Source organism: Sparus aurata, unplaced genomic scaffold (genome assembly GCF_900880675.1).
Source record: "Sparus aurata unplaced genomic scaffold, fSpaAur1.1, whole genome shotgun sequence".
Lineage (NCBI taxonomy): Eukaryota > Metazoa > Chordata > Actinopteri > Spariformes > Sparidae > Sparus > Sparus aurata.
Genome location: NW_022045123.1, coordinates 16614 through 35618, shown reverse-complemented (window position 1 = coordinate 35618; position 19005 = coordinate 16614). Strand labels below are relative to the sequence as shown.

Genomic DNA, 19005 nt, shown 5'->3' with positions numbered 1-19005 from the left:
GTTGTGCCCCTTCCTCCTCCTCCCCCAACTCCATCTCCGTCCACCCGCTCCACTAGGAGCACATCACGCATTGCCACTCCCGGACCCTCACGGCTACGGCGGGCGCGTCGCATATCAGAGGGAAAAAGAATTAGTTCTTCTGTTTAAATCTTTTCAACTTTTTTTTGTATGGGTTGCAAAAACGGGAGCTGCTTCCATGTAGATGAGAGAAGCAAAGTGTATGCACGTTAAGCACACGCTACATTATGGCCAAGCATGCGCCCTTAAAATAGCATCTGAATAAGCGCCACTGACTTTAGACTAGGTTTTTCCTGGTCTGTGGCGCAAGTGTTTTCTGAAACAGCAAAATAGCACCAGTGAACGTTTGCGCCGGAACACGCCTCCTCTTTTCGCTGAACCGCCCCCGGAGCGCAAAGTCATTCCCTTATTTAAGGACGTGCGTCTGCGGAGGGAAAATTCCAATGTGCGTCGAATGCAAAATAGGAATTATACAAGCGCCAGTGTACAAAGTCAGTTGCGCTGAGTGCAAGATAGAGCCCTCAGTGTTCATTCATCAGGAAAGATAATGAATGTGTGTTGAACAGCAGCAATTTTGTTTTGTTTTCGTTTCAACAACAGAAACTCTTTAAGTAAGATGAAACCATAAAAAGCAGCACTAAGCATCATTTCTCTCTGGTTGATATGTTTTAAGACATGCTTAATTTACTTAGTCCCATTCTTTTCTGCTCTTCCTTGCACTTGAGCAGTACTGCATGTGCAGTATTTAGTGGAACTGTCCAGCAGTGAACAATAAAACGAGCAATGAAGATAATGCTTGCAACTGCAGTTAGATTAGTTATTTTATCGCAAACCACAAAGCTTTACTTTAAACTAACCAAGTAGTTTCCTTGCCTAAACCTAACAAATCTACAAGTGTTAAATAAAGGTCCCGTACGCCGGTCACTGGTACACTGCTAGTGCCATGTAGTTTTTGGGAGTCACGGGCAAATGACCTATTCAGGCATTAAAGAAGTCACAATACAATCAAATATTTCTAACTATCTTGTTCCCTTTTAATCCTTCCTCTTACTTACTTCCAAAATCTCGAACAGTGAAGTTTCTATTTCGAAGCTCTTTTGGGGACTTAAAGAAGAACCTCTGTCCAACAGGAGGAAGGTCTTTGTCCACAGCGCTGACCGTCTGGATCACCTGGTCATGGAGCAAACAAACAGAGAACATGCTTAACATACCACGTGTTGTTGTCTGACGAAATGTTTTCTTGTCTTTTCAGTTCATCAAACACCATATTCGTCCAGTGTGCGTCAGCATAATTCTTACACAACCCTCAAAGTCTAAAGATTTAATCAAGCATTGTTTAAAACTAAATTAAAGCAATAGCAAATTACATTAGTTGATCTATGGAAAATGAAACTATGATGGACATTTTCTTTTCACTCTTTTAAGATGTTTTTTTAGACCAAACAATTTATTGAGGAAAAGGGGTTTATCGAAAATAAAACTAGTTCAGTTCACCAAAACCTTCATTAACTTTACATTTAGGCAACTTTAGGCAAAGTTGCAGAATTATGGCCAAAATGGTGAACGGTGAACCTGCTAGTTCACCTCATTGCCAATGCACAAACTTTTTTTGTTAAAATGTGTTGAGTAACATTACCAGAGAAGCTCAGGAGGATGCCACGCACTACTATACCATGTTTGTTGTTGAAATAATTTCCTTTCTGAATCGAGACAAAGCGACAACACATTTGTTTGTCTTCCAAGTGAGGTAACATTATTAACGACTGTTCTGTATGCTGTTTTCTAGACTATTTTAATTATATAGGTGTGAATGCTGAAATTAGCTAACATTACTGAACTGTGGAAAAATTACTATTGCTTGCAAATAATGCTTTAATGGTTCAGAAAAAAAGCTTTGAAACAAAAAGGTTTCTGGGCAGTCGCTGCCAAACTTGTTCATTGGCACTTCTTTGTGGCCGGAACGTTTGTTTGTAGTGGCCACAAACTGGCCTTTCATGAGTTTAAAGAGATTTAAATTACTTATCAGAAATAACATCTTTCTACCGAAAGGCTGCTCAAGGTTTCTGACTGTTAAAAGGCTGATTGATTGAGAACTGGTGCATACAGAATTTGGGGACCTATGAGCTAAGAGATCATAGAGAAAATGATTTCACTAAAATCTATGAATCAACTAATCAAGCAAATGTTTGCCTACAAAGTTTCAAGCAAGTTAACTATCACAGCTAATTGTTTCATTCCAGTAAAGGAGGAGCACAACACTGAGCATCCGTCCCTGACCATTTTTCTTGGTAACCTGAGGGATGCTAAAGACCTTTCTGGACCTTTCTATGAACACTATTGATCACACTCCACAGTAGACACTCACAGTAGATGTAATGTTAATGTCTATATCCCACTATGATTCATGTGTTTGAATGTCATCACAATGCGCCAGTTAGTTGTGTTTGTGAGTAAGTTGGATATAAGAGTGTGTCTTATTTATAACATGAAACTGAATGAATAGTTGAAGATTTTGGGATTTTTATAAGACCTTTCCTTGTCATCTGTGATATGAAAGCATACAATTTTCACACAGTTCAGTAATAAAATCCCAGATGACATGGAGTGTCTCTTTTCGTCGCTCCAACAAGGCTGGGGCTACACATTTTGGGGCCCTAGAGGAGATTGGGATTTGGTGCCCTTGAATTGCAGCTTCTCTCATCTGTTAAAAGCTATTGCATGCTGTCAGTTGAGTCAGTCAGTTGTCAGTTTTCTATCTATAATTCCTTGTTGAGATGTTATCCCTAAACACTTTTGTAAGCTGCTATGTTTTATTTTGTTTTTTGGAATGTGCTCCGACTGGCTGCCATGGATGTTTTGTTTTGTTTTCAGGCTTGGGATTTTATCAATTTTTAATTTGTTTAATTTTCAGATACATTTTCACCAAACAAATTACCATCATTAAAAACCATTTAACACTGTTAATATTTTTTCAGAAATCACAAATTTCATTGGAAACCAACCAAATTTTCCAGGGACCCACTCAGATGACCACTTGTGGAACTCAATATATGGAAAACATCTCACCATCACTGGATATTGGCACAAGAACCTGCTTAGACTGCTGCTTGCAAGATAGGGGGAACAAATGGGGAGGAGGCAATGTGATGACTATATAAACTTTAGTTGTTCTCCCTTTTGAGTGATATTATAAGGACATGATAAGGAGGGTCTTAATCCTATTTGATGATAGATACCAAAGATCTTACACTTTAGTGTCCAAATTATATACAAAGGATGCTGGTCAATAAAATATATGGAAAATTATAATGACAAATTTGTGTTCCTTGAATGCACACGATATTCTATTTTAATTTGACTGACTTATATCAGAAATATATTCAGAGGGATACTGATGGTAATGTGAGGTTAAAGTTGTTTGTTTTGGTTTTTTTTGGTTTTTTTAGAAAACTAAAACTGTTGTGTTTTCAGTGGGGAGTTGAGAATTCAACTAAATAAAGCATTTAAGTTGTGTCAGATGTTGGTGTTTTGTATTTTGTTAATACAACTTGGTACAAAATTGATTTCCTCAAATGAATTGAGTAGCCACAACAGAGTGTTGTTATGATTCAGTTTCTTGTTGTTCTTGTGTTTTCATTTTTTTTTTCTTTTTTCATATCAAGCCCTCATGTTTCACTTCTTGCTTTTCAGTTCCTTCTGTCTGATATTATATCCGTCAAATTACCTGCTTGCCCCCGGTTTTTTATTCTAGGACTAGTCCCAAGTGAGTTAGGAATGTCAGAGGCAAATAAAAAGATTATCATTCTGTGCTCCCTTCAGGCTAAACACTGTATAGCAATTTCTTGGAAGAGCCCTGAGCCTCCCACAGTTGAATATTGGTTAAGAAGCCTTTCCAATACCCTAGCCATGGAGAAATTGACATACGCCACCAAGGGAAAAATTCAGAGCTTTTTTAAACTTTGGGGACAATTCATTGAATTTCTTGAAAGCCACCAATCAAGAAGTTGAATATGTGTAAAGGACACTGAAATACATAAGCAATTGTGATATACATCATAATAGCTGTATAGGAAATACAGGGTAATAATTCTATTTTTTTTTAAACTTTCTTTTTAATTATTATTATTTTTTATTATTATTATTTATCTATTTTTCTCTCTCAATGTCTTTGTTAATTTTTTTTTCCCCCTTTCAATTGAGGGCATGTAATCCCGCATTCGCTTCTGTGTTAAGATAACTGTGAAAATTCAATAAAAAAAAAATAAAAATTCAGTTCCTTCTGTGTGTTTTTCCCTCCCTGTGTTTTTCCGTTTGTTATAGTGCACTACATAGTGACTACGCCATTTTGTAGTGCTGTCTGAATGTCTAGTGGGAATTATTATACCCTATATAGTGCACTCAAAGTATCCCACAATGCAGCGCAAAAAGTAGTGTATAACCGATGGTCACTAACCAAGCAATATTTACCAGCATGCACTGCGCTGCGGATGAACGCATGGATGTCACGGAGAGGGAGCTGATCTCCGCAATTTCACGTTTCAACTGCACGACAGTAGTGACGTAATTAACAGCGCCTGAGTAATGTCCACAAGTGCGTTTTTCTTTCTGCTGATGACCTTCCCATGAAGTAAACTATGTTGGATTCCTTATGTATTGACTAGGGAGTAGAGAATGAGTGGGTGATTTTGGACACAGCCTTTGTTTCCCTCAAGTCCTTGTCAGTTCGTTCTGTCTTCCTTCATGTTACTTCCTCTTGCGTTGTTCCGTCTTCCCCGTATTCCTGCCCGAGTCCCTGCCAGTGTTCCAGCATCTACTTTATTTCTCGTATTTGCTCCCGCCTGTTCCTCTTGTTTCGGCCTGGCATGTTTCTGTTTTTTTGTTCCTCTTGTTTGGTCATGGATTTGTATTTTACTTTTGTTTGCACTTTGTTTTAGCTTTTTGTTGCTACTTTTTCTTTTGTCCTTTGGCTCATTTTTGGTTTTCGTCGGTCTCTGTTTGTTTTGTACTTTAGCTTTGTTTATTAAAGCTTGCCTTTGCTTCCCCTATTACCTGCCTCCTGTGTGTGTTCACAACATAACAGTTTGATGTTGTCACAGAATGATATAATTTGCTGCTGTAGAAGGAAACAATAAATGCATCGTTTGTATAAACAAGATGCATTCAAGTTACTCTCACTTTTTTATTCAGATTATATTAACATATTTGAAGTAAGTGTAGATTAATGCTGCATCTGAGTTCATTAATTAGACAGGATTCATACAATACCTTAAGTCACCAAAGTTACCACAGCTATAAATACTTGAGTTACTTGTACTCAGGAAGTTTGTAATGCTTACATTGTTTGAGTTAATAAACTTAAATGGTTTAAGGCAATCGGTTTCCCCAAAACATTTTATTTGAACTAACTCTCAAGATTTTACAGTGTAGATTTCAACATCAAGTGGAAAAAAAACATTAAATTAAAACATGTTTAGTATATGTCCCACACTGTTGTCTTACTGTTGTCTTACTATCTTATGTACAATCATCATCTCATTTCAAGAAGATCCAGAGCTGTTTACCTGTCCGACTCTGGAGTTTTCACAGACGAAGGTATCTGAAGGAATGGTCAGCTGAGGGGGGAACTCATTCACATCCAGCACGTTGACTGTCACAGACACTTTGGTAGACAGGAGAGGTTTGTCTGTAAGAGTCACCATAAAGACATGTAAAACGTTATTTTATTTCTACACTTTGACACAGCCGAATGTGTTAATCCAACATACTGACAGTCTATCAGTGTGACCTCAGCAGAAATGATGGTGACAGTGAAGAGAAGGACAAGGACAGTCTATAATTCCAATAAAAATGCCTACACAGGTTCATCATTATACATTATTTTGTTTTAAAACTCTTGAAAAACTTGGTAAGGTGTCTAAGTTTGGAAGAACTGGAAGAAAACATCTTATAAGTTTTATTTATCGAGCTTTTAACAGTTTTATAATTAGTTAATATGCTTCCTTAATTCTGTGTGTGTTAGCATTACCCAAGTGGTCATTCAAGACGATGAAGATGTTAATACTAGATGTGAACAAGGTTAGGGTTAGGTTAGTGTTAGAACAGTCAACTTGGGACCACAGATGTATGTTAATACTGGTACCATTGTTTCATAGAGGAGACTAGCGTATATAACTTCTGCTATCTTCTGCTTGTTTGTCACTGTTAACACCAGTTGGCCACTATTGGGCCCATGGCACAGCCATGCTTCTGTCTGCAGAAACCTTCACTGTACTGGAAGTAGGTGACTAGGGCTTTCACAGAACATAGAAATGCTGTCGACAATAACACCAAGTTTACACTGGAAGATGTCAGAGGAGACAGTCTGCTGTTCTTCGACTGTGTAGTACACATTAAAGAAGACCGAAGCCTCAACATTGAGGTGTACAGAAAACCTCCCCTTCAAGGCTTACATTTTCCTGATAGATATGAACTAATCATATCTTTCAAAGTGCAAGTTAACAAATTGCTTTTTCTGCAAAAACGAAAAGAAAAACATCAATACGCCAAAACAAAGTTTTTAACCTCCAAATTTAACCAATTCTTGTATTCCCTCTTACCTTAAACTAGTTTCCAAAGCAAAAGTGAAAAGAGAGATGTGGCAGATTCTCTCTGGGAATGAGAGTGGCTGCAACTTTAAAGTTATATATTCAAAGTTGTGGCTCTGACTAAAAAGGGGAAAATAAAATGTGTGCTTTTCCTTTGAACTACTGTTTTCCCATATCAAATTATTTATGTAATTTAAAATGAATACATACGTAAGTTAAGCACTGAACTAGGATATTTTCAGCTATTAGATAACCTTATTGCCATACTTGTCCAACTTGTGAAAATCCAGTTATTAGACGTACATTAAGTCTAACATTTAGCCATCTGAAAATTAAGTCTTCATGTCGGCAAATTAATTTCTGTATTCTTCATATACTTTTATACCCCTGCCAGTCATTTAGATGTCACCACATCCATGAAGATGTGCAGGTATTTAATTGAGTGTTTTTTCCCTGCAGCTGTCCCAGCTGTCTTGTGGCCATTTGCTCCAGTGGTTTCTTCCACTTGAACTTGAATCCCAATCTTCTGGAGCACTGGCACAGCCTCTGATCATGTCTTAAAAAGTCTGTGTCAATGTCAGGGAATAGTTTTAGTCACGACCATATGAAGTCTGAGACTCACTGTTCTTTTCTTAAATTTTTTTAATGATGTCTCACACCTGCCCCCTTTTCATCTCTGTTTCATTAGTGTAATCCTGGTTGAAATATATGTTGTTGTCTTTCACATAATAATCCAGAAAGAGAAAGAAAAGTGTCATCCCTCCTTATGGCAATGGACATCCAGTGTGTTCTCTCAATGTGCACATTCTAATTTTCTGTTAGTTATAGTGAGGGCCAGATGAGTTCAGGACAATCATCTCCTACCAATCAGTACAAATGTTGGCATTTGTAGGCCCACCTGAGCTTCATTAAACAAATAGTTGAACATCACAACATTATTCAGCCAAACCTGTCTGTCATGCCAACGCCATCTGAAGCAACAGTTTTGGCCACTAGATGGAGTCAGCTACTCATCAGATATTCCCATGCTCCCTAGCTGTTTTTGTGTTTTGTTTTTTTTTTCCGTTTCAAACACCTGGCAATCATCTCCTCCAATCAGCCTACCATGTAGCTAACAAAGGCCTTGTGTTTCACTCTATAACTGACTGTAACAGAGTCAAGAGATTTATGTTGTTGTTAAATCTAATGAGGAGGCTTGGCAGATGTGTGACTCTACCGCCTCCTCCTTGCCTCCTCAAGATCCTTACAGGTGGAAATCATTTGGAGGATGCACAGTCTGGATTAGTTAAACTGCCTGCTTAAATTTGCTAAATTTAGTTTCAACCACGTCAATTCCCACAGTCATTACAGCTGAACTTCAACCAAAGGTATAGAGGACTGTGGGAGACACTGACACAACTGAAATTTCCCATGAGATTAGAACAGGAACAGTGGTTTGTCTTCATATCTTCTTCTTCATTCTGTCACATGTCACATTGCAGAATGCAGAGATTGTTAAAGTGAATACACTGTTTGGTAATTTGTGTTTTATCCCATACTACTAATCACTTCTTCCCTGCCCCATCAGCTGATAAAAGGTCACATAATAGGATCGAAAGCTTTACAACACTATATGGAGTGAGACTGCTTGTTGTTCAAAGTGGACAAACTTCATCTGCTAATGTAGGTCAGATATGTGATGTGACGCTCAAAAGCATCAGAACAGTGAGCAAATGGATTTGGGGTGTGACTGTTTTTCTATCCACAATTTGCTCTAATTATGTGATCAATTACAGTGAACATCAAGTCTGCATTAGTTTTAGACTGCATTTCCACCTGTTAGTACTAGTATGATTATTAAAGTTTTAATACTTCTGCTGTAAACCATACAACCTTTGATTCTATACTTTGTTGGGTGGTATGCTTACATTATCCCAAATGTTTCTGACAATGTTTAAACCCAGAGAATTTTGTATATTTATTAAAGGTAAAAGTGCATTAAATTTTGTTCATTTTTAACTTCAGGGGAGAGTCAGAGTGTCAAGTAGGTCAAATGTTGCAGTAGCATAAAGTAGCAAGTAAAGACAACATATCAAGTAGAAAAAGTAAATGGAAATACAAATTGAAATTGGAAAGATAAAGATAAATATCCCCAAAAATAAAAATAGGAGGTGACCTTGAACCTTAAATAACCTTTAATTCATTGGTCTGCTGTTCTCTGTGAATGATGAAGCAGATCAAGCACAGGAGAGACACACCAAGTCCTCAGACTATCAGACAGCAATACATACCAAATCAGTGGATTGAAAGTTGTCTTTGTGCACAAATAAGGGGAGAGAAGCATAATAACTATACAATTAAGAAAATCCAAAGACTGTGACAGGAGACTAGATCCAAACTTTGTTTCGGCTAACTCTCACACTCACAGAGGAATCATACTGTGGCATTGGCCCTCTTAGGAGAACAGCAATGTCGACCAATTAGTATAAATAGAGGCATGGACATAGTGTCAAAGCATTAAGATAAAATTCTAATACTATATCATAGGCAACTGGACATGTTCCAGTTCCTTGAAGATGTTTCACTTCTCGTTTAAGAGGCTTCTTCAGTTCTACCTAACTGGAGGGGAGTTTGCAGTCTTTTAAACTCTGTGTGGGAGTGTCCTTACAAAGTCGTTAAGAACACGTGTGAGCTCTAAATTTTAGAGTCGTTAGGGCCACGTGTGGCTAACCCAAACACCTTCATGTGGGTTGCCAGGCCTAGGTGAGCCCAGGTGTGAATGGTTATTAAGCTGGAGGGAACTCGGTACTGCATTGTAGGTGGGTGGTAAGTAGTAGTGCACATTAATTATGGAAAAGAAAAAGCCACTTGGATGAGAGGTGAGACATCAAAAACAAGTCCAACTTCATACGATACAGCACTTAAAATTACCATGACCTGGCTGACAGTGAGATAAATCTGTATCCTTTCCTACATTTAATCTCATGAGTGTCATCTGGCCTAATATCATCGTGTTGGTCTTGTTCCTAGAACATTAAAATGAATGCTGTTCCAACATTGAATTGCCTTGAATTGCATTGTTGTGATTGTTTTGTTTGGTATTGATTTTACCTTGTTAGAAGTTGTTAATCAGTTCTTATTGATGATAAGAGAGTTCTTTTGAATGAAGAGTTGACTGACCTAAAATGTACCTGTATGTGTTGAGTCAGTTTCACAGATATTTTTGAATGTTCTTGAGCATAGACCAGTCTTCATTTTGCTCTTACATTAGTCCAATGTAAGTTAGACAGTTTCACAGAAATACACTCCCCAGGGCAAATAATGGCAATGTCACCAATGTTATGCAATAAACAATCAGAATGGAGTGTTTTTAGAGAATACAGCAACCTGTTTGAAATATACAGCAGCGAGGAAATCATCAGTCATTTATTTGTCTGAAAAAATCCTGAGACTGATATGTAAGCAGAAGTCCTGCCACATTCAGCTCTGATACAGTCCTGACTGTACTGTGTATTAATGCTACTTAAAGTTTATTGTGCTGTTGGCTATTTGTGATGATTTTTATTATGATGTGACTGTCTTTGTAGGCTTTTTATAAAGATGAATGGTTGGAACATCCCCAATTCTAATAAATACACCGCAGAGATTGAGCATCGGTAAGCAAGTGGAATTGCATTACAACAATGAAAGCAACTGTCTAAAGAGGTATCAGTACAAGTGATGGCTGTTGTATTTCTGAAAGAAAAATGGCAACTTTAAAGATTGCGAGAAATGGGGTTTTGTTTGAAGTATTCTAACTTCAAAAATGTGGAAATATGATGTCACAGACACATTGTTTTATCTTAGGATGAATGCACTGGGCACTCTATGATGGAGGATGTTTTTGTTGTTGGTTACTTACTGACTTTGGTTGCCACCACAGTGATATCGTGCTGAACAGCCTTCTCTCTGTCCAGATAATCATTAGTGGAAATGGTTCCTTCAACCGTGTCAATATCAAAACAGCTGTCTGACTCTGTGTGCCATTCCAACGAATACCTGCAGACAAAAGAGCAGTTCACATTAGTCCAGCTGAGAGGGAAACAAGTGACAGTGGTGGGCTGGGTACTTTGTCATCAAAGAAGCCACAATGAAAAATTCCCCTAATTCCAGCAGTGGGGCACAGTTAAGAAAGCTTTGTCACATAAGGGCCACTCAAAAACAACAGAGTGTATTTCTGCAGCAGCAAAACAATTTAGTGTTATATGGTCCACTTTGGGATGCCAAATCAGCTGTCATATTACATTGTAACACATGTACACAAGTTCATCTTCAAGACACTTCTGCATGTAAAGGTATCTACTTATTGGAGCAAATAAATAACAGTGGCAATGAGCCTGATGATGCGCTATTAATGAAACTATTTACACTTTAACTGTTGGGGAGATATAAATGCTCTGTTGCGAATGTAACTAATTAATTCCCATAAACTGAATTGGGATGACGTTTTTAGTTGTGTGTGCAGAAAATTCTACTTCCGAAGTTAAATAAACTCTTCAAGAACCCTGTTGGCTTTTTTAAAGATAAAATGCATCATCCTAAACAGGCTGTTTTTTACAGATCAGTGGTTCTCACAAGTAAGCCACACTACAAAACATAGGATGATCTTAGAATATGATAGAATAGATAGTAAACTGCCCAACAGCATATAAAGAAGTTAAAATGAGCTCAACCTTAAACATTCACATTAGTCAAATGCAACTTACACATTAATGTAGCAGTAGTAGTATTAGTAATATGAATCCAAAAGCATCAGATCAGCATCAGTTGTGATATCATTAGCTCACTATCATTTGTTCACTTGACTGTTGTGTCAGAATAATTAGTTCCTGACCATAAAGAAGTATTTTAACAACTTTTTTGGAGAGTTCATGTTGTTTCCAAAATAACAGCTAATGAAGGTAGTTAAATCAACAGAGCTCGAAGAATAACCTTGCAGGTCTGTGTATGAAATCATCTCAGGAGCATGTGCAAGCCACCAGGTCATGTATAGTCAGTGCTGGGTGTAACGCGTTACAAAGTAACTGTAACTGTAATCACATTACTTTTTTCAGTAACGAGTAGTGTAAGGCATTACTGTTCTGAATGTAGTAATCACATTACAGTTCGCCAAGCTCGTTGCTTACGTTACATTGCTAGGTCAATCAATTTTAACAACATAGTCGCATGCATCACACACAACGGGCTGGGGGGAGGGGGGAGGCCGGCAAAAATTGGAACAGTTATTGGCTGGGGTTTGGTATCTTTTACCACAACTGATTGGTTAGTCGCTACCCTTGCCTGAGAACCCCCAGCTGCGTAAAGCCCCTTTTGACGGTTGGAGATACGAATGTCACAAGTAATGTAACTAGTAATGTAACTAATTACTTTTTTCAGTGCAAGGCCCCCTGGAACTCATAGAGATGTGTTGCAAATTAAGCTATTATAACAGCACAATGACACGGGAGCACACAGAGGCAGAACTACAGTAAGGTTGAATGACTACTCTTTTTATAACTACATGATTGTGTTGCTACCCGCTGATCATTTGTCCAGGCTCTTGTACAGCAGTACAACATACAGTAAATGCAAGCATGTGAAGTCACAAATACATTTCCTTGCTGGAGTTAATTGCTCTGGCAATTCTTATATCGAAAGTATATCTGTGAAGTCCAAGTTTTATAACATATATATATATATATATATATATATATATATATATATATATATATATATATATATATATACATATATATATATATATATATACATATACATATATATATATATACATATACATATATATATATATATATATATATATATATATATATATATATATATATATATATATACACACACTGTATATAGCTATCCAATCATGCTAACCTAACGTACGTCTAACTGGCTAGTCTTTCAGTCTGACATTTCGTAATTTTGGGAATATTGCATTATTTGTGAAATGAATTTGCGAAATAGAAATTTAAAAGCTTTACAGTTGACATTACTGAACAGAACTTTGATGACATGTCAACTTAAATATGTCGACTGGTCTTCGTTTAACCTCTTTTGCTCCTCACTTAAGACACTGGTTCTCAACCTGTAAGAAACACAGCTATAAAGGAGGTCATATTACCAAGCTAACATTAGCTATGGTAGTGTATGGTAGTGTGTTTGCTAAGTAACAATTAGTAAAAGTAAAATATGAAGCAATTAATAACAACTGTCTATGTAGGAACTACTTTATGTTGTGTAAACTATTTCAATAAAGTGAGCTAGTGCAACTGGCTCCATGGTTAGAAATACATGAATACTCATTGCTAATACTAACTCTAAATCTTAAATCTAATGGAAACTTTAAGTTTTTAAGGTCTCTTTTGTACTTGGCACATGCAGCACAGCGTATTACTCCCACTAACAAATGAGGATATTTACCTGACAGCACTGCTGGTGGCATCCAGGTCGTGAGCCGTCACAGAGCCAATGATGGTTCCTGGAGGAGTGTCCTCGTACACTTCCATAGAGTAGGAGGGCTTGGTGAAGACAGGAGGCTCATCCATGTCCAGGACATTCACCTTGACTGTTGCTGAATCCTTGAAGGGCCCAAGATGAAGGAAACGGGGGTCCAGCTGTGTGTTTGACGCCTCAACCTTGAAGGTGTAGGACTTCTTTGTCTCATAGTCAAGAGTCTGCAGAAACAAAAGAATAACGAAAGAGAGAGACAAAGAGGGATGAAACCTTAAGAGATTAAAGCTGCACAAATAAATATATCTCAAACACATGTTGGATTTTTTAACATTTTTTTTGTCCTTTTTGCCTTTATAAGGTAGTGGAGAAAAATAACCATATAGATTGACTATGAAAGCAGCTTAATACAGCCCATATATATCTTTCTTGTAAGACAGCAACCTATAGTGGCAGTGGTCATTACAACAACTACAAAAGAGGAAGTGAGGATAAGAGTTAAGGAGGTCCGGAATGAACAGTTTGGTTAAAAAAACACTGGACTTTCATTCAGAAGACTGTTCGTGGCCACTGTGAAACCAACAGTCAACAATGACTTATTTTTATCATATTAACATGAATGTGAATAGAACGGAAGTTACTTAAGTGATGGAGGTAACTTAAAATACCATATGTAGTGGACCAAACACAGGAATATATGAAGAAACTTAATTATTTCATAAATAGCTTACAGAGCTAATTGTTAAATGATTTTTGCTGTTATTGATCTTAGTGAAGTATTCTCCTCTTTGCATTTTTCAATCGTTTTTGATAACATTCATTCATTAATTCATTAATTCTGTAGGCAATAGTTTAATTCATGCTGTTCATATGTTCATATCTATATAAGTGATGTGGTCCTTTCCATTAATCATCCATCCAATTAAGCTGCTGTATTTGTGTTTTCCTTTATGACAGAGATGGAGTTCAATGTAATCATAAGTTCAAACTTTCAGATGTAAGACTGATTAACTTGGTGTGATTTTTTAAAAATAAATTAATAAATCCAGTCAATAAATCACTGGGGTGTGGAGTTCAGAAGGGTGACAGACGCAGGGAAAAAGCTTCCCCTGAACCTGCTAGTCCGGGTGCGGAGTGACCTGTAGCAGTCAGGTAAGGATGCTCTCGATGGTGCAGCACTAGAAGTTCACCAGAATCTGAGGAGACAGATGGACCTTCTTTAGTCTCCTCAGAAGGGACGCTGGCGAGCCTTTGATGTTTCTGGGCTTCCCTCTTCAAAGGTGTCGGCGTGTAGTTCGATAATAAAGGATACTGCGGAGGCAAGGCCAGGTGGAAAATAGAGCGATCTTTATTTAAACAAAATCTAATGCCTTGAGTCCGGGATCAGAAGCGGCCGCATTCTGATATTTATCAAATCTGTGGACAAAACAATGCCAGAATGTTTGTCCTCTGCTCCATCAAAATCTCAGCCTCTGCTCTTACGAGATTTTCCAAATGCCACCCCCCATTCCTTCTGTCAGGGCCTTTTTTAAGAGTCACTGCTCAAAGTCACCCACTTCTTCTGATTGGTTCCCTGGCCAAATTACTTAACAGAAGAAAAAGGAGTTTGATCTGTGCCTAGTCATCTCTTATTATTTGGCATGCAGGTCAAGCTTAGCTAAACACTTAATCATCTGTTACCTTTGACCCCTTACAGTAGGAAGCTACCTCCTGGACTTCTATTCACACAATGAAAATCAATTGGTCATGATTGAATTCAAACTAAATGTGTCAGTCATGATTGAATCTAACTTAAGTAAGTCAGAATGTGTTGTCCTCCAGACACCTCACCTTCTTGATCAGATTGGAGGTGTTGAGGATCCAAGAGAGGTCCTCGGAGATGTGGACACCCAGAAGCTTGAAGCTGGTGACAAGCTCAACCTCTGTTCCGTTGTTACGGATGGGGGTGTGTGTGCCATCATTTGACTTTCTGTAGTCCACAATGAGCTCTTTTGTCTTCTTGGTGTTGCGAACCAAGTTGTTGTTGGTGCACCACGCTGTTAGGTGCTTGACCTCCTACCTGTAGGCCAACTCATCATTGTTGCTGATGAGACCAATCACCGTTGTGTCGTCTGAGAACTTGACAATGGTGTTTGAACCATGTGCAGGTGTGCAGTGATAGGTAAAGAGGGAGTAAAGGAGGGGGCTCAGCATGCATCCTTGTGGAACGCCAGTGTTCAGGATGAGGGTTGAGGAGGTGCGTGATCTAACCGAACAGACTGTGGTCTATTGGTTAAGAAGTCCAGAATCTAGTTGAGGAGAGAGGTATTGATGCAGAGGTCACTGAGTTTGGTGATCACTTTGGAGTGGATGATGGTGTTGAATGCTGAACAGAAGTCAATGAACAGCATTCTCAAGTAGATGTTACCGTTGTCAAGGTGGGAGAGGGCGGAGTGAAGTGCCGGAGAGATGGCATCTTCTGTACTCCTGTTTTGGCGGTAGGTGAATAGATAGGGGTCCATTGTGGGTGGTAAACTTTTTTTGAGGTGAGCCCGGACCAGCCTCTCGAAGCACTTTGTGATGATGGGGGTGAGTGCAACTGGGCAGAAGTCATTAAGGCTTACTGCAGTGGAGTGTTTTGGCACCAGCACGATGGAGGTGATTTTGAAGCACATGGGGACAGCTGCTTGGGCTAGTGACAGGTCGATATGTCAGTCCTAGCCTCAGTCAGCTGCACACACAGGCCCTGAGGACACGTCCGGGGACACCATCAGGACCCGCAGCCTTCTGTGCATTATCCCTGCTCAGTGCCACACGCATGTCACTGCATACATGAAGATGAGCACCTGGCTTTTGTATTGTAATTAATACTTCCTGGGACACACATGTTTCATACATCCACTCACTTCCAGTGATCTTGTTGGAAAGAAACATTCTGAGACCTCTGAGTGCTACTGAACGAGCAACATGCAGTCCAACCCATTACAGTAAACAAATCCTGTTAGACTGACTGCCCCCCATACTGGACAGCAGAACACCGTAACAGAATGGTAGAGGAATGCAGACAGAAAGGAGAGAGTAAAATATTTCTTTCCAATAAAGTTTCTAATAGTGACCTGAACTTGTCTGGTGTAGACCTGCGACATGATTCAAAAGGCGAGAGCTAAAATCACTCCTGGATCAATCAAAATTCACTCTGCATTTCACTTGGCTGACCCTGAAACTTGTAGGGTTTGGTAAGGGGAAAGGGAAATGGAAGAGGGCTGACTGGCAGCAAGAGAGCCAGAGAGGATTTAACTGATTGCCATCTCGCCCCAGATGCTAGAGAGGAAGAGGACAGTGGAGAGAGGAGAGTAGTTGGCCTGATATAAAGTGTCTGATAGAGCTGCAATACGCTACTACTCACATTGTGATTAAAAAAATTCTTGAATCAGTTTGTGTCTGCTACCTGTGTGTTCAGCTTATTTTTCCCACTCGAATGTGTCTTTTCAGCGGTGTCTGCAATTTGTCCTGTTGACATCGTGGCTTTTATGATGAGGCTGGCGGCCATAGAACAGAGTCCTCTGAATGAGGAATGAATAAGGACACTGAAGTAAAGTTGATTAAGAAAAGGGCAACGCTCAACATATAAATGAAGCATCATTTTTCTTTTATTTACAGATATGCTGTGTCTGTTGACAGCCTCTTAAACCTGAAGTTGCCTGGATGCTGGCTGATGTCTTCTGCTCCTGGGTAAAAGCCAGAATGCTGCCTTTCTTTACCGTCACATTATCTGACTTTGCTCATCCTAAAATACCAAACCTTAATCAGATAAAGGTGTGTCAAAGAGGTGCATTAATGGTTTTTGTTTGACCACTTTGGGGGCAACAAGCTGTTAACTAAACAGTGACATAAATATTATCTCCTTCAAGTTGCTATGTATGAGTGAACAGGTGCACAATTACATCTCCAGCACATTTACATCCACATGGAGCTACATTGAGCAAGACACTAAACCCCAAATTGCTCCTAATGAGCAGCTGGCATCTTGCATCACTGTGTGAATGTGAAAAGTATTGTGACAGCTTTGAGCTGTCAGAAGACTGGGAAAGCACTATAAAAAAGTCAATCTATAAATGTCCCTGCTTGTTAATTCATACTTAATAACAAATACCTTAATTTGTCTCTTTCCGTGTGAAAAGTGCCAGTTTGTCGCAGCATCACTATATCAGCCGGTCTGTTTCTGTCTGAAGTGCATCTCACCTACCAACATTTAGAAGCTGTTTGAACACACTGTTTCAACCGTTTTTGCCTTTTGCTTTAAATTTATGAAAGAATTTAGTTGACAGTAGACACATTTTCAAAGTAACTATCATAGGCTACTTCTTTGACGCCCTTGGAGAAAATCATAGCTCAATTCTTTGAGTTACTGAGTTGAGTTTATTCAGCATTTGTTACTCTGTGTGTAATTATAACATTGTCTTCCTTTGTTCCAGTAATATACAGAATGTGTTAAAGCGAAACTCTCGCCAAAAAGCAACCAAGGCTTTATTTGGGATTGAATTTGAGTCAAACCTTCGTGTGAAAGCATAATTACGACGAAAGAGCCACTTTTAAGATTTACCGTAGTGGGACAGGACATGCATGGGGCAGGACATGCTAGCATCAAAATCGCTATTTTTAGAACACTAAGAAGGCTCGACACAACATGCCTGACAGGCAGGAGAGTAATGGTGAACCGCTCCTCAAGCGTGCCTGTCAGGTCGCACTCAGGGATCGACACTTTTTGCCTGCCATGACAGCAATGCGCAGGAGGTGCAGCAGCTAACGTGAGTAGTTCAAAAACCTTCTTTTTAGTAAACTCTGTGTATGGGCAATGGGCCTCATTCACCAATATCTTCTTAAGAATCTTCTTAGATTCTTTCTTAAGTTGTTCTTAAGAGGTTCCTTAAGATCCTGGATCCTGGATAAGAAAAAATTCATGAATGCCACAATCTTCGTAAAATCTTCGTAAGTGGGACTTAAGAACAAATCTGTTCGTAAGAACGGCTCATGAATGAGGCCCAATGTTCTCAATGCTCGTGTTCATGAGTAGAGACCCTGGTGATGCTACGAGCAAAGTTTCATGTTATGAATTATGCTTTCACACGAAGGTTTGACTCAATCCCAAATAAAGCCTTGGTTGCTTTTTGGCGAGAGTTTCGCTTTAAGTGGTGTATAGAGCAATGAAGTGAGATCTGATCATGAGTGGTCTCTCAAGAAGTAAATTGTAAACAGAATGAAAAACAATTTCACAAACCAACATATGTGTATTTAATTGGCTGATTCAATCATATCAGAGAGATCAGAAGACATCACTGCATAAATAGGCCTGAATATCAATCCTCCATCATCATGGGATTCACTTTCACTGCTATGCCGATGACGCACAGGTCTACATCTCCTCCAAACCCACCGCCACCATCCCTCCCACCTCCCTCATCACCTGCCTCAAAGCCATCCGGAGCTGGATGAGCAGGAACTTCCTGAAGCTCAATGGCAATAAAACTGAGGCCCTGCTCATCGGCTCCAAATCCACCCTCACTAAATCACAACACACCCCAACCCCACCCATCATCATCGAAGGATTCCCTATACCCTTCTCCCCACAAGTCAAGAGCCTCGGCGTCATTCTGGACAGCACCCTCTCATTTGCACCTCACATCAAAAACATCACCCGGACTGCCTTCTTCCACCTCCGAAATATCTCCAGACTCCGCCCATCACTGTCCCAGTCCAGCACCGAAAATCCTGGTTTATTCATTTGTCACTTCCCGCATCGATTGCAATGCACTCCTCACCGGACTCCCCACCAAACTCATCAACAGACTGTAAATCATCCAGAACTCAGCTGCCCGGATTATCACCCGCACCAAATCATCTGACCACATCACCCCTATTCTCATCCAACTTCACTGGCTCCCGGTACAATACCACATCCACT

The 19005-nt window shown here is 39.1% G+C and overlaps 1 pseudogene; it reads right to left on the bottom strand.

Annotated features, from left to right (window-relative positions):
- LOC115577857 (cadherin-12-like) overlaps nt 1-19005 on the bottom strand; it is a 71050-nt pseudogene that overhangs the window by 36604 nt on the left and 15441 nt on the right.